The sequence below is a fragment of the Oryx dammah genome, unplaced genomic scaffold (genome assembly GCF_014754425.2).
Source record: "Oryx dammah isolate SB20612 unplaced genomic scaffold, SCBI_Odam_1.1 HiC_scaffold_17, whole genome shotgun sequence".
Classification (NCBI taxonomy): Eukaryota; Metazoa; Chordata; class Mammalia; order Artiodactyla; family Bovidae; genus Oryx; species Oryx dammah.
In genome coordinates this window covers 11043823-11058176 of record NW_024070201.1, presented here as the reverse complement: position 1 = coordinate 11058176, position 14354 = coordinate 11043823, and positions in this window count along the sequence as shown.

The following is a 14354-nucleotide window of genomic DNA, read 5'->3' as shown; positions in this document are numbered from 1 at the left end:
ATTACCAGGCAAGAATACTGGAGTTGGTTGCTATAAAATGTCTCTTATAAAACTAGTTAAAACCAATCTATCCTATTAAAACTCAGAATGATGGGGTAAGTTGCCTGGAAAACCTCCATTAAGAGGGGCAGGGGGAGAGGGGTGTGGAGGGGGAGTGGAATTTGAAGTACTGATTAATTAATTTGTTAATCTCAAATGTAAAATTTTAAAAATATCAGCAAAGTATATTGAAATCAACAGCAAACTCTATGGTAAAATCAAGACATGTTACATTATAAGTATAAGAGTGTTCATCCTATTGTATAGTTGGCAGATCTTATAGTTCTATAAGAAAATGCTTTAGGCAAAATGTGACAACTGAGTAACTGTGAATCCACAATAGGTAGCCTCAAACCAAAGTATGGGTGAAAGAAAGAAAATCATTTATGATTTGATTTAATGTTCAAATCAATACTCATTAAATTGTGGGTTTCTTAAGGGCAAGTATTATATTTTTGTACATTTTATTTCTTATATTTCTATGTCATGTTAGTCTTTTAAGCTATTTATTCTACTTATGATAACATAGGCTAGAATAAAAATAAAAATAAAATAACTAACATACTGATCATATAGCATGTATAAAGTACTATGAAAATTCAATTTAAGTGGATTAGCTTATTTAAAATTTTAATAATTGTCTGGGAATGATTTTTGGGTGTTTGTATCTTATGCAAACAAGTTTATGGTTGTCAAAGGTAGCTATGAAGACATTGATTTCAGAGCAGTCTTACAGTCTTTTTGTTTTTCTGTACAGTCATACTGGTTTCGTTGTTTAGGATTCCAAGATATCTATTACACCTCCAACCATGAAATAGGCATTCCAAACAGGAAGAAAATGAGAGAAGGGGAAAAAATCTGAATGCTGTGTTCCTCTTTTTTTTTTCTTTCAGAAAAACAAGGACTTTCCCAAATTACATGCCAAGAAGTCTTTTCACACTTCTTATTAGCCAGAATCATATCATATGTTTATCCCTGCTGCTGCTGCTGCTGCTGCTAAGTAACTTCAGTAGTGTCTGACTGTGTGTGACCCCATAGACAGCAGCCCACCAGACTTCCCCATCCCTGGGATTCTCCAGGCAAGAACGCTGGAGTGGGTTCCCATTTCCTTCTTCAATGCATGAAAGTGAAAAGTGAAAGGGAAGTTGCTCAGTCATGTCCAACTCTTTACAGCAACATGGACTGCAGCCCACCAGGCTCCTCCGTTCATGGGATTCTCCAGGGTAGAGTGTTCATCCCTAGATGTATGTACTAGCTCAAGTAGTTTAGACCAATCACAAATGTTTCCCTGGATTAACCAAATCTGGGGGGCATCATAAGCAGGAAAAAGAAGATTGGAATCAAAGTCTGTTGAGTGAGCAAAGGACATTAGATGAAGATTTCTTCCTGGGCAGCTAATGAGTTAACCATCTCAATGAAAATATTTATAATGTACTTTTTGATTTTGAACTATGTGAATATATTAGCCAAATCAAATCTGCAGATTTAACAACACTGAAAATAGGATAAAAGCAAATACAATAAACATGCTACCTATATAATGCAATGATAATACTGCATCATTGTATGATATTACTGCTAAAGATGCAAAACCTGTGTCTAACAAGCCCAGCCTGAGAAATATTCTACATATTGTCTTCCTGGATGGCACTGTAGGTAAAGAAAACACCTGCCAAAGCAGGAGACATAAGAGATGCAGGTTAGATCCGTGAGTCAAGAAGATCTCCTGGAGGAGGGTGTGGCAATCCACTACAGTATTCTTGCCTAGAGAATCTCAAGGATGGAAGAGCCTGGAGGGCTACAGACCACTGGGTCACAAAGAGCTGGACACAACTGAAGTGACTTAACACACACACACACACACATGGCCTGTAACCAGTGAAATGATCACCATCATGAAAGATGAAAAAACAGAAAGTTTTCTGTATTTAATGAAGGCATGAGGACATGCAAACTTTATACAAACATGATTTTTGTCTGGATACATTTGTTTTAAAGACATTATTGGAAAGATCTGTGAAACTTTATTGGTTTTATTATATCAATATTAATTTATTGGCTTTGATGATTACACTATAATTATGCAGTAGAGTCCTACTGCATAGGAACTACACATTAAAACATATGTGAAAATGATTTGGCCTTATATTGGCAATTTAGTTGTAAATAGTTGAAGAAAAATGTGCTCTTTGTGAGGTTTTTGCAAAAAAAAAAACTTTGTAATATATTTTCTTTCAATTGAAAGAGTTAAAGAAAGAAAAAAAAAGAGAGAGAGAGAGCTCAAAGTCTATTTTTGAATAGGTTTTGAATCCTGATTACCACTTGCCAGCACAGAAATTCCAATTTAAAACCAAACCACAAACAAACCAAAAATGAGAGAGAAAAGAGAGGAATAAACAATTCATGAAACCTGTAGAGTCTGGTAAAATAAATATTAAATGTGTAAATTCTATATTTGTAAACTTCACATCTCATGATATATGGTTGACTCCCATGAAAGTTTTGTGGAAAATAAACCCTCCAGATTTTACACACACACACACACACACACACACACACACACACACACATGTATATGCAAAATGTTTACATATATATGCAACATATAAATACATGTAAAATGTATACATATATATGTGTATGTATATATGAATTGCCTAAGGAAAGTGATGAGCATGCTTACAAACCAATGACTTGAAATCTTTCCTTAATTATATTTTCAGCTTTTCTTTTATATATAGGTATATAATATCCTCATATTCTTGGGGACAGCAAAGAGTAAAGAACCTTATGAAACTTTGGTATATTGATGAAGACTTTGGCATTCTCAATAAGTGGGGAGGGGGTAGGATCTGTAGCCTAATTTAGCAAAACTTTAAAAAATTATTTGAAATGAATGCTAATGACATGTTGTACAGGTTTTGGTTTCTGTCCAGTAGAATATTATCATTTCATTTAACATAATAATTTGTTTAATGATCATTTATCTTTCTAGCTACTGATATGCAGTGATGACTTACAGAGGGACTGATTTCATCAGAGAGCAACTTCCACTTAAACTAATTTCACAGGCAAAATGACAAAGCACAACAGGAAATCCACAGATATGAAAATAGATTTAAAAATTGAAAGAAATGAAAAAAAATTGAAAGAGAAAGAACCATATATTTTAAAAGCATGTGAAGAGGGAAGTGAAAAAGTTGGCTTAAAAGTCAACATTCAGAAAACTAAGATCATGGCATTTGGTCCCATCACTTCATGGCAAATAGATGGGGAAACAGTGGAAACAGTGTCAGATTTTATTTTTTTGGGCTCCAAAATCACTGCAGATGGTGACTGCAGCCATGAAATTAAAAGATGCTTACTCCTTGGAAGGAAAGTTATGACCAACCTAGACAGCATATTAAAGAGCAGACACATTACTTTGCCGACTAAGGTCCGTCTAGTCAAGGCTATGGTTTTCCCAGTGGTCATGTATGGATGTGAGAGTTGGATTGTGAAGAAAGCTGAGCACCGAAGAATTGATGCTTTTGAACTGTGGTGTTGGAGAAGACTCTTGAGAGTCCCTTGAACTGCAAGGAGACCCACCCAGTCCATCCTAAAGGAGATCACTCCTGGGTGTTCTTTGGAAGGACTGATGTTGAAGCTGAAACTCCAATACTTTGGCCACCTGATGTGATGAGCTGACTCATTTGAAAAGACCCTGATTCTGGGAAAGATTGAGGGCAGGAGAAGGGGATGACAGAGGATGAGATGGTTGGATGGCATCACTGACTCAATTGACATGGGTTTCCATGGACTCTGGGATTTGGTGATGGATAGGCTGGCCTGGCGTGCTGCAGTTCATGGGGTCACAAAGAGTCAGACACGACTGAGTGACTGAATGGAACTGAATTGAAGTGAAGGTGAAAGTAGTTTAGTCCTGTCTGGCTCTTTGAGATTCCATAGACTGTAGCTTACCAGGCTCCTCTGTCCATGGAATTCTGAAGGCAAGAATACTGGAGTGGGTTGCCATTCCCTTCTCCAAAAGCATGTGAAGGGAATCTTAAAATAGGTTTTGATTAAAATATGCAAAGAGTAAAAAGAAAGAACACAATAAGATTAAGTGAGTATTAGTACCTTGCCCAAGATTATATAGTTTCAAAGAGATAGGTATAAATTCAGACTCAGATAATCATGACCACAGAGCTTCCTCTCTCACTCTCTCTCTCTCTCTCTTTTTTTTTTAAGCCAAGTTACCTGTCTTCCTTATATTCTAATACTGTTTAGGTAAAGCATAAGATTCAAAAATGCATTTATCACTGCTCTGGCATTTCTAGTTCTGACTTTTTCGTGTACTAACTGAACAGACTTGGGAAGGTTACAGTCTTTCTGGGACTTAGACTCATAATTCATATTACCTGACACATAGGGCAAAAAGGAAGATGAATAATACACTGCATACAAAAGTGTTCTATACTCTTAACCCAACAAAACAACAACAACAAAAAACTAAAACTCAATTGTTTATGACAGATGCATTACTCAATTTTTAAAATGCTGGATGAATTGTAGATCTAAAAGGAATTTTATTTGGCAGTCAAAGGAATTTTCCTTCTATTGCAAAGAAAAAACACTTTGAAAATTCAGGGATATGGGTTAAAAGCATGCTAGGTTACTGACTAGTAATTTATTGGCTATTGTTTGGGTGCTGTTATTTTGCATTTAAAAACAAATGGGTTTTAGACCTCCTGACCATATATGAAATATTTATACAGACTATAAAAAATCAAATCCTCAATACCAAGTTCTAAAATTTTCTTTTATAAAGTAGGAAAGTTTTAAAAAGTACCCTTTTGATGAAAAATCTGAATTGTTTGAACTCATTTGATAGAAGACACACTTTGAAATGATGTAAGACCATTTGCGCTGAAGAATTGATGCTTTTGAAATGTGGTATTGGAGAAGACTCCTAAGAGTCTCTTGGACTGCAAGGATTCCAACCAGTCCATTCTGAAGGAGATCAGCCCTGGGTGTTCTTTGGAAGGAATGATGCTAAAGCTGAAACTCCAGTACTTTGGCCACCTCATGCAAAGAATTGACCCATTGGAAAAGACTCTGATGCTGGGAGGGATTGGGGGCAGGAGGAGAAGGGGACGTCAGAGGATGAGATGGCTGGATGGCATCACCGACTCGATGGATGTGAATTTGAATGAACTCCGGGAGCTGGTGATGGACAGGGAGGCCTGGCATGCTATGATTCATGGGGTCACAAAGAGTCGGACACGACTGAACAACTGAACTGAACCAAAGATTATTTGAATTCTATCTTTATAATTAATATTTTAATTAATATTTTTAGACAGCTTAATATAAGTAGAAATTGCTGTCCAAGCCCATGCTGAGAATAGTATACACTATCATGTAAATGCTAATCTATTTATTAAACGTGAAAACCTCTCAATTGGAAATATATCTGGCACAAAGTGTTTCAATAAGAGAACTTGGATCAATAAAAATCAAAGTAAATCAATATCTTTAAAAGTCCAATGAAATTAAAGAAGCTCCCAGTTGTTACAGTGCTATTCCAAATGAAATATCTGAGCTAGAAATACTGTAATTCACTACTATGTTATATATGAAACAACTATATCAAGATTGATTATATTCTTTGCAGCCAAAGATGGAGAAGCTCTATACAGTCAACTAAAACAAGACCAGGATCTGACTGTGGCTCAGATCATGAAATCCTTATTACCAAATTCAGACTCAAATTAAAGAAAGTAGGGAAAACTGCTAGACCATTCAAGTATGACCTAAATCAAATCCCTTATGATTATACAGTGGAAGTGAGAAATAGATTTAAGGGCCTAGATCTGATAGATAGAGTGCCTGATGAACTATGGAATCAGGTTTGTGACATTGTACAGGAGACAGGGATCAAGACCATCCCCATGGAAAAGAAATGCAAAAAAGCAAAATGGCTGTCTGGGGAGGCCTTACAAATAGCTGTGAAAAGAAGAGAGGTGAAAAGCAAAGGAGAAAAGGAAAGATATAAGCACCTGAATGCAGAGTTCCAAAGAATAGCAAGAAGAGATAAGAAAGCATTCTTCAGCGATCAATGCAAAGAAATAGAGGAAAACAACAGAATGGGAAAGACTAGAGATCTCTTCAAGAAAATTAGAGATACCAAGGGAACATTTCAAGCAAAGATGGGCTCGATAAAGGACAGAAATGGTCTGGACCTAACAGAAGCAGAAGGTATTAAGAAGAGGTGGCAAGAATACACGGAAGAACTGTACAAAAAAGATCTTCACGACCCAGATAATCATGATGATGTGATCACTAATCTAGAACCAGACATCTTGGAATGTGAAGTCAACTGGGCCTTAGAAAGCATTACTACGAACAAAGCTAGTGGAGTTGATGGAATTCCAGTTGAGCTGTTTCAAATCCTGAGAGATGATGCTATGAAAGTGCTGCACTCAATATGCCAGCAAATTTGGAAAACTCAGCAGTGGCCACAGGACTGGAAAAGGTCAGTTTTCTTTCCAATCCCAAAGAAGGGCAACGCCAAAGAATGCTCAAACTACCACACAATTGCACTCATCTCATATGCTAGTAAAGTAATGCTCAAAATTCTCCAAGCCAGGCTTCAGCAATAGGTGAACCATGAACTTCCTGATGTTCAATCTGGTTTTAAAAAAGGCAGAGGAACCAGAGATCAAATTGCCAACATCCGCTGGATCATGGAAAAAGCAAGAGAGTTCCAGAAAAAGCTCTATTTCTGCTTTATTGACTATGCCAAAGCCTTTGCCTGTGTGGATCGCAATGTAAAGTGAAGTTGCTCAGTCGTGTCCGACTCTTTGCGACCCCATGGACTGTATCCTACAAGGCTTCTCCGTCCATGGAATTTTCCAGGCAAGAGTACTGGAGTGGGTTGCCATTTTCTTCTCCAAGGGATCTTCCCCACCCAGGGATTGAACCCAGGTCTCCTGCATTGCAGGCAGACACTTTACCATCTGAGCCACCAGGGAAGCAATTCTGAAAGAGATGGGAATACCAGACCACCTAACCTGCCTCTTGAGAAATCTGTATGCAGGTCAGGAAGTAACAGTTAGAACTGGACATGGAACAACAGACTGGTTCCAAATAGGAAAAGGAGTACGTCAAGGCTGTCTATTGTCACCCTGCTTGTTTAACTTCTATGCAGAGTACATCATGAGGAACGCTGGACTGGAAGAAACACAAGCTGGAATCAAGATTGCCGGGAGAAATATCAATAACCTCAGATATGCAGATGACACCACCCTTATGGCAGAAAGTGAAGAGGAGCTAAAACACCTCTTGATGAAAGTGAAAGTGGAGAGCGAAAAAGTTGGCTTAAAGCTCAATATTCTGAAAACGAAAATCATGGCATCTGGTCCCATCACTTCATGGGAAACAGATGGGAAACAGTGGAAACAGTGTCAGACTTTTTTTTTGGGGGGAGGGGGGCTCCAAAATCACTGCAGATGGTGACTGCAGCCATGAAATTAAAAGATGCTTACTGCTTGGAAGAAAAGGTATGACCAATCTAGACAGTATATTCAAAAGCAGAGACATTACTTTGCCAACTAAGATCCATCTAGTCAAGGCTATGGTTTTTCCAGTGGTCATGTATGGATATGAGAGTTGGACTGTGAAGAAGGCTGAGCGCCGAAGAATTGATGCTTTTAAACTGTGGTGTTGGAGAAGACTCTTGAGAGTCCCTTGGACTGCAAGCAGATCCAACCAGTCCATTCTGAAGGAGATCAACCCTGGGATTTCTTTGGAAGGAATGATGCTAAAGCTGAAACCCCAGTACTTTGGCCACCTCATGCGAAGAGTTGACTCATTGGAAAAGACTTTGATGCTGGAAGGGATTGGGGGCAGGAGGAGAAGGGGACGACCAAGGATGAGATGGCTGGATGGCATCACGGACTCAATGCACATGAGTCTGAGTGAACTCAGGGAGATAGTGATGGACAGGGAGGCCTGGCGTGCTGTGATTCATGTGGTCGCAAAGAGTCGGACACGACTGAGCGATTGAACTGAACTGAACTGAGATGAATTCTATTTATTTTTTATTGGAGTACAAGAAAGTGATTCAGTTATACATACATATATATTTTTTTCAGAATCTTTTTCTTAATAAGCTATTACAAAATATTGAGTAGAGTTCCCTTTTCTATGGAACATGTCCTTGTTGATTATATATATATATATATAGTGTGTGTGTTTATATTAATATCAAACTTCTAATATGTTATAATTGATATTTTTTAAAGAGAACTGACTAAAAGACTGTTAGAGGTTATTGTGGAACTGTAGCTTTTATTTTTAGATTTATAGGGAAATTTCTAAACTCCAGGAGCAATGGGTCATCGTTCAGTTTAGATAACAGAAAGGAGAGGAAGGGATGGACTGTACCATGTATGAGCAGTCACCTGTAGGTTAAGGGATATGCTAATTTGTCCTCTGTATTAAATATTAAATCAAATAATTTAATTTCTACTTTTTAGACAGTATAGTGGAGAACACAATGGCACCCCACTCCAGTACTCTTGCTTGGAAAATCCCATGGACAGAGGAGTCTGGTAGGCTGCAGTCCATGGGGTCACTAAGAGTCGGACACGACTGAGCAACTTCACTTTCACTTTTCACTTTCATGCGTTGGAGAAGGAAATGGCAACCCACTCCAGTGTTCTTGCCTGGAGAATTCCAGGGACTTGGGAGCTTTGTGGTCTGCCGTCTATGGGGTCGCACAGAGTCGGACACAACTGAGGCGACTTAACAGCAGCAGGAGACAGTATAGATAAAAATGGTATGTCTATAAGAAGAATGATAATATTTATAAACCCCCAAGGCCTTTGGACTTGTACTTAACTATGACACATAATGAGGGTAGTTATGGTGGATTCACGTCAATGTATGGCAAAACCAATACAGAATTGTAAAGTAAAATAAAATAAAATAAAAAGATTTGAGTATCTGAAATTTTGTAGTCTGTCTTCAATTTAATCAGTATTTTTCCTAGGAAATTTTTTGATGGCTACTTAAACAGGGACAATTATTGCAATCACACTCAGAATATAGCATAAATAAAAATAAAGTCATAAAAAAACAACACAAACATTCTGCATATCTTTGAGATTTAAACCATGAATATTTGTAATTTTCTCTATGTTTGATTCAATGTAAAAGAAAAATTCTATCTATATTTCACTGTAGGGAGTATAAATACATCTAGATGGAAAAATTACTTTGAGAAATATGAAAAATTATATAAATAGAATGTCTCCTGTCAATAATTTTAATATAGAAAATATTGGTAAATTATACACAGAAATAATTAATTCCTAGCTCTGGATTCTTAACTAATGGCAAAACAATAATGATATTTGCATAATAATTTTAGTTTAAATATTAAAAATTACTTTTGAATTACTTTTTTTTTTTCCTTTTCTTTTCTGTTCATCTTCAGCCCTTAACATATACTGTGAAACAGCTTGTCTGGCCTGGACCATATACTTGGTTAATATCTTCCAGAACTTCATATCCACTCAAGAAAAAAACAAATGCTTTGGTTACACTTACTGATAGATTTATAGTAATGTGATTTTATGTTAATATTAACACATATTTTACCAGTCTTATGCCAAGGGCATTAAAGTCAGGAGACCCATAACGAGTCTACTCTGTATAAGTTAAAATATATCACAGATCAATGGAAAATATCTCACTTTTTAAGTCTTAAATATCAGTGAGAATTAGGAATTTGGTAATTGAGTTATGATAGACCTTTTGTCCAGAGAAGGCAATGGTGCCCCACTCCAGTACTCTTGCTTGGAAAATCCCATGGATGGAGGAGCCTGGTAGGCTGCAGTCCATGGCGTCGCTAAGAGTTGGAACCAACTGACTAACTTCACTTTCACGAATTGGAGCAGGAAATGGTAACCCACTCCAGAGTTCTTGCCTGCAGAATCCCAGGAACGGGGGAGCCTGGTGGGCTGATGTCTGTGGGGTTGCACAGAGTCAAACACGACTGAAGTGACTTAGCAGCAGACCTTCTGTCATCAAATGAATTAAAATTCAAATTCAAGAAATCACAACATATTTATTCTAAAACTGTACATAAAATATTGTTGTTCAGTTACTAGATTGTACCCCACTTTTTGTGACCCAATGGACTGTAGCCCACTAGGCTGCTCTGCCTATGAGATTATCAAGGCAATAATACTAGAGTAAATTGCCATTTCCTTCTCCAGGGGATCTTCCCAGATCAGATAGAACTTATGTCTCTTGCATTGGCAGACAGATTTTATCACTGAGCCACTAGGGAAGCCTGATACATAAAGCATACATCATTAAAAAGGTGAGCGCCTAATCAAGAGATACTTGAATATGGACCCTTATAATCCTTGGTAGTAGTTGTATCTTTGGAAAGTTTACTTACTCCTGGAGTTAGTTTCCTTCTTAGTAAAATAAGATTCATTAGAATTACTTGAAATTATTGAGAGCTTTTGTGAAATAATATTATATACAGCTCAGTATTTGACAGGCTTCCTTGGTGGCTCAGATGGTAAAGCGTCTGCCTACAATGCGGGATACCCGGGTTTGATCCCTGGGTTGGGAACATCCCCTGGAGAAGGAAATGGCAACCCACTCCAGTACTCTTGCCTGGAAATTTCCATGGATGGAGGAGCTTGGTAGGCTATAGTCCATGGAGTCGCAAAGAGTTGGACACAACTTAGAGACTTCACTTTCACTTTAAGTATTTGACACACACAAACCAGAAACTGATTGTTTTGAATTTTTAATGTATGTTTTATTTTTATTTTTTCCTTTTTCTTTTCTGTTCATCTTCAGCCCTCAGCATACACTGTGAAACAGCTTGTCTGGCCTGGACCATATACTTGGTTAATATCTTCCAGAACTTCATATCCACTCAAGAAAAAACTGTGGGCCTCACAATGATGCACACATTTAACATAAGGATTGCAGAACTCTGATGATGGGAAAGATTTAAGGCAGGAGAAGAAGTGGGCAATGGGGGATACGATTTGGATGGCTTCATCAACTCAGTGGGCATGAGTTTGAGCAAACTCTGGGAGACAGTGAAGGACAGGAAAGCTTGGCCTAATGTAGTCCATGGGGTCCCAAAGAGTCCAACACGACTGAATGACTGAACAACAACATCAGCAAAAACATCAGGGTTGGGAGGGGCTCTAAAGTTATGTTACATTACCCATGTGATGTCTGAATTTGTATTAAGAAATCAGTTGCTGAACACAAATGACTAAAGCTTTTTAAAATACTTTCACAATGGAGTATTACTCAGCCTTTAAAAGGAATACATTTGAATCAGTTCTAATGAGGTGGATGAAACTGGAGCCAATTATACAGAGTGAAGCAAGCCAGAAAGAAAAACACCAATACAGTATACTAATGCATATATATAGAATTTAGAAAGATGGTAATGATAACCCTGTATGCGAGACAACAAAAGAGACACAGATATATAGAACAGTCTTTTGGACTCTGTGAGAGAGAGAGAGAGGGTGGGATGATTTGGGAGAATGGCATTGAAACATGTCTAATATCATATATGAAATGAATAGCCAGTCCAGGTTCGATCTGTGATACTGGATGCTTGGGGCTGGTGCACTGAGACGACCCAGAGGGATGGTAAAGGGAGGGAGGAGGGAGGGGGGTTCAGGATGGGGAACACGTGTATACCTGTGGTGGATTCATGTTGATGTATGGCAAAACCAATACAATATTGTAAAGTAATTAACCTCCAATTAAAATAAATAAATTTATTTTAAAAAGAAACAAAAAATAGAATCCTTTCAAAAAATGTTTGTGGTGGGAGTGAACATCATTATCTAATGCTTGAAATGCTCTTATCTGTTACTCAAAGTACTAGCACATAGCAGGCAACATGAAATCAAGATTAAGGACATTAGATTCAGCCAGTTCTGGAATAATATGTATCTCCACTTTTGGAAAACAGAGATACATATGTTGTAGGTTTGCAGTGTATAGCAAATAAGCTGTAATGCTTAGAGTTCATATAATTTACAATATCACTACTACTACTACTAAGAGGCTGATTATTTATTTCAATGCTCATCTTCCTAGCAGTCTTTTCCTTTGGAGTTTATAATTTTATAAATTTTTAAAAAAATATTAAATTTTACTAAACTGTTGCTAAAATTATCTGTTCTTATTACAATAAAATAGTGCCTGATCTATTGATTATGTATACATACACATTCTTTTTTAAAAAAATACTTTTTGCATCCATAGGCAAGATTTATGTAAAATAATTTGAATTTTCTGTACATAAATGTGCTTAGAACAAATAAGACAAATGTTCCACTGTCCCTTAAGATCTGTAAATTAAACGCTAGACAAAATATATTGGAGCCAATAATGCAGTGAAAAATATACTTTGAGATGATATGATAGCTATTACAGAGAATTATTGGGAACTCATCTGAGAAATGAAGGTGTAGAAAATTTACCTCTTGATAATATTTACATTTAACTTACAAAGACTTTGTAATAAATATTAATTTTGAATACTATTTTGAATGAAAAGCTGAACATTATGGAAATAAAATTGAAAAGATTTTAGAAGTATTCTGGTCCTCAAATAATGTCCAGTGCTTTGAGATTTCAAGGTGATCATATTTATTTTGGAATTTTTCAAAGTAAGCTTTCTGTCACCTTTCTAGCATAGAAAAAAAAATCTACATCTTTCACCAGAACCATCATATTTCATTGTACATGTAATTTATTTTTTAATAAAGAAAAACATAGGCATTTTCAGTAATTTTAGTGTTTCAACTAAAGACTAAAAGCCTCATATTTATTCCTTTGAGAAATCTAGTACAAACTAGGGAATTAAGTTTAGCATTTTTAGAATATAAAATACTTCAAATTATGCCCATGTGATAGTATAGATCACTGAACTTTCACAAACTTTATGCCTGTGTAACCTCTATAAACAACAGAATGGTTCTAAATAGGAAAAGGAGTACGTCAAGGCTGTATACTGTCACCCTGCTTATTTAACTTATATGCAGAGTACATTGTGAGAAACGCTGGGCTGGAAGAAGCACAAGCTGGAATCAAGATTGCTGGGAGAAATATCAATAACCTCAGATATGCAGATGACACCACCCTTATGGCAGAAAGTGAAGGATGGAACTAAACAGCCTGTTGATGAAAGTGAAAGAGGAGAGTGAAAAAGTTGGCTTAAAGATCAACATTCAGAAAACTAAGATCATGGAATCTGGTCCATCACTTCATGGCAAATAGATGGAGAAACAGTGGAAACACTGTCAGACTTTATTTGGGGGGGCTCCAAAATCACTGCAGATGGTGATTGCAGCCATAAAATTAAAAGACACTTACTCCTTGGAAGGAAAGTTATGACCAACATAGATAGCATATTTAAAAGCAGAGACATTACTTTGCCAACAAAAGTCCATCTAGTCAAGGCTATGGTTTTTCCAGGTGGCCATGTATGGATGTGAGAGTTGGACTGTGAAGAAAGCTGAGCGCCAAAGAATTGATGCTTTTGAACTGTGGTGTTGGAGAAGTCTTGAGAGTCCCTTGGACTGCAAGGAGAGCCAGCCAGTTCATTCTGAAGGAGATCAGTCCTGGGATTTCTTTGGAAGGAATGAAAGCTGAAACTAAAGCTGAAACTCCAGTAGTTTGGCCACCTCATGTGAAGAGTTGACTCATTGGAAAAGACTCTGATGCTGGGAGACATTGGGGACAGGAGGAGAAGAGGACAATAGAGGATGAGATGGCTGGATGGCATCACCGACTCGATGGACGTGAGTGTGAGTGATCTCTGGGAGTTGGTGATAAACAGGGAGGCCTGGTGTGCTGCAATACATAGGGTCGCAGAGTCAGACACAACTGAGCAACTGAACTGAACTGAACTGAACTGAACCTCTATAAGTAAAAAATATACATTACTAACACCACAGAAGCCACTTCTTTCTTTCTACTCAGTAGCCCATACCTTTAAAGTTTATATTGACTTCTAACAAAGTATTTATCTCCTCCTGTTTTTTACACTCTATAAATACAATCATATAGCACGCACACTTTCATGTTTGCCTTTACTTATTTGATTTTATGTTTGTGACCCTTTATTTTCATCTCAGCATGGAACTTCATTACATGTTATAATTCATTTATTTTTCCAGTGTCCATGTAAAATTGTTTAGTTTTCAGCTTGGACCTATGACAAATAATAAACCCATAAACAGTCTCATATGGATTTCTCATGA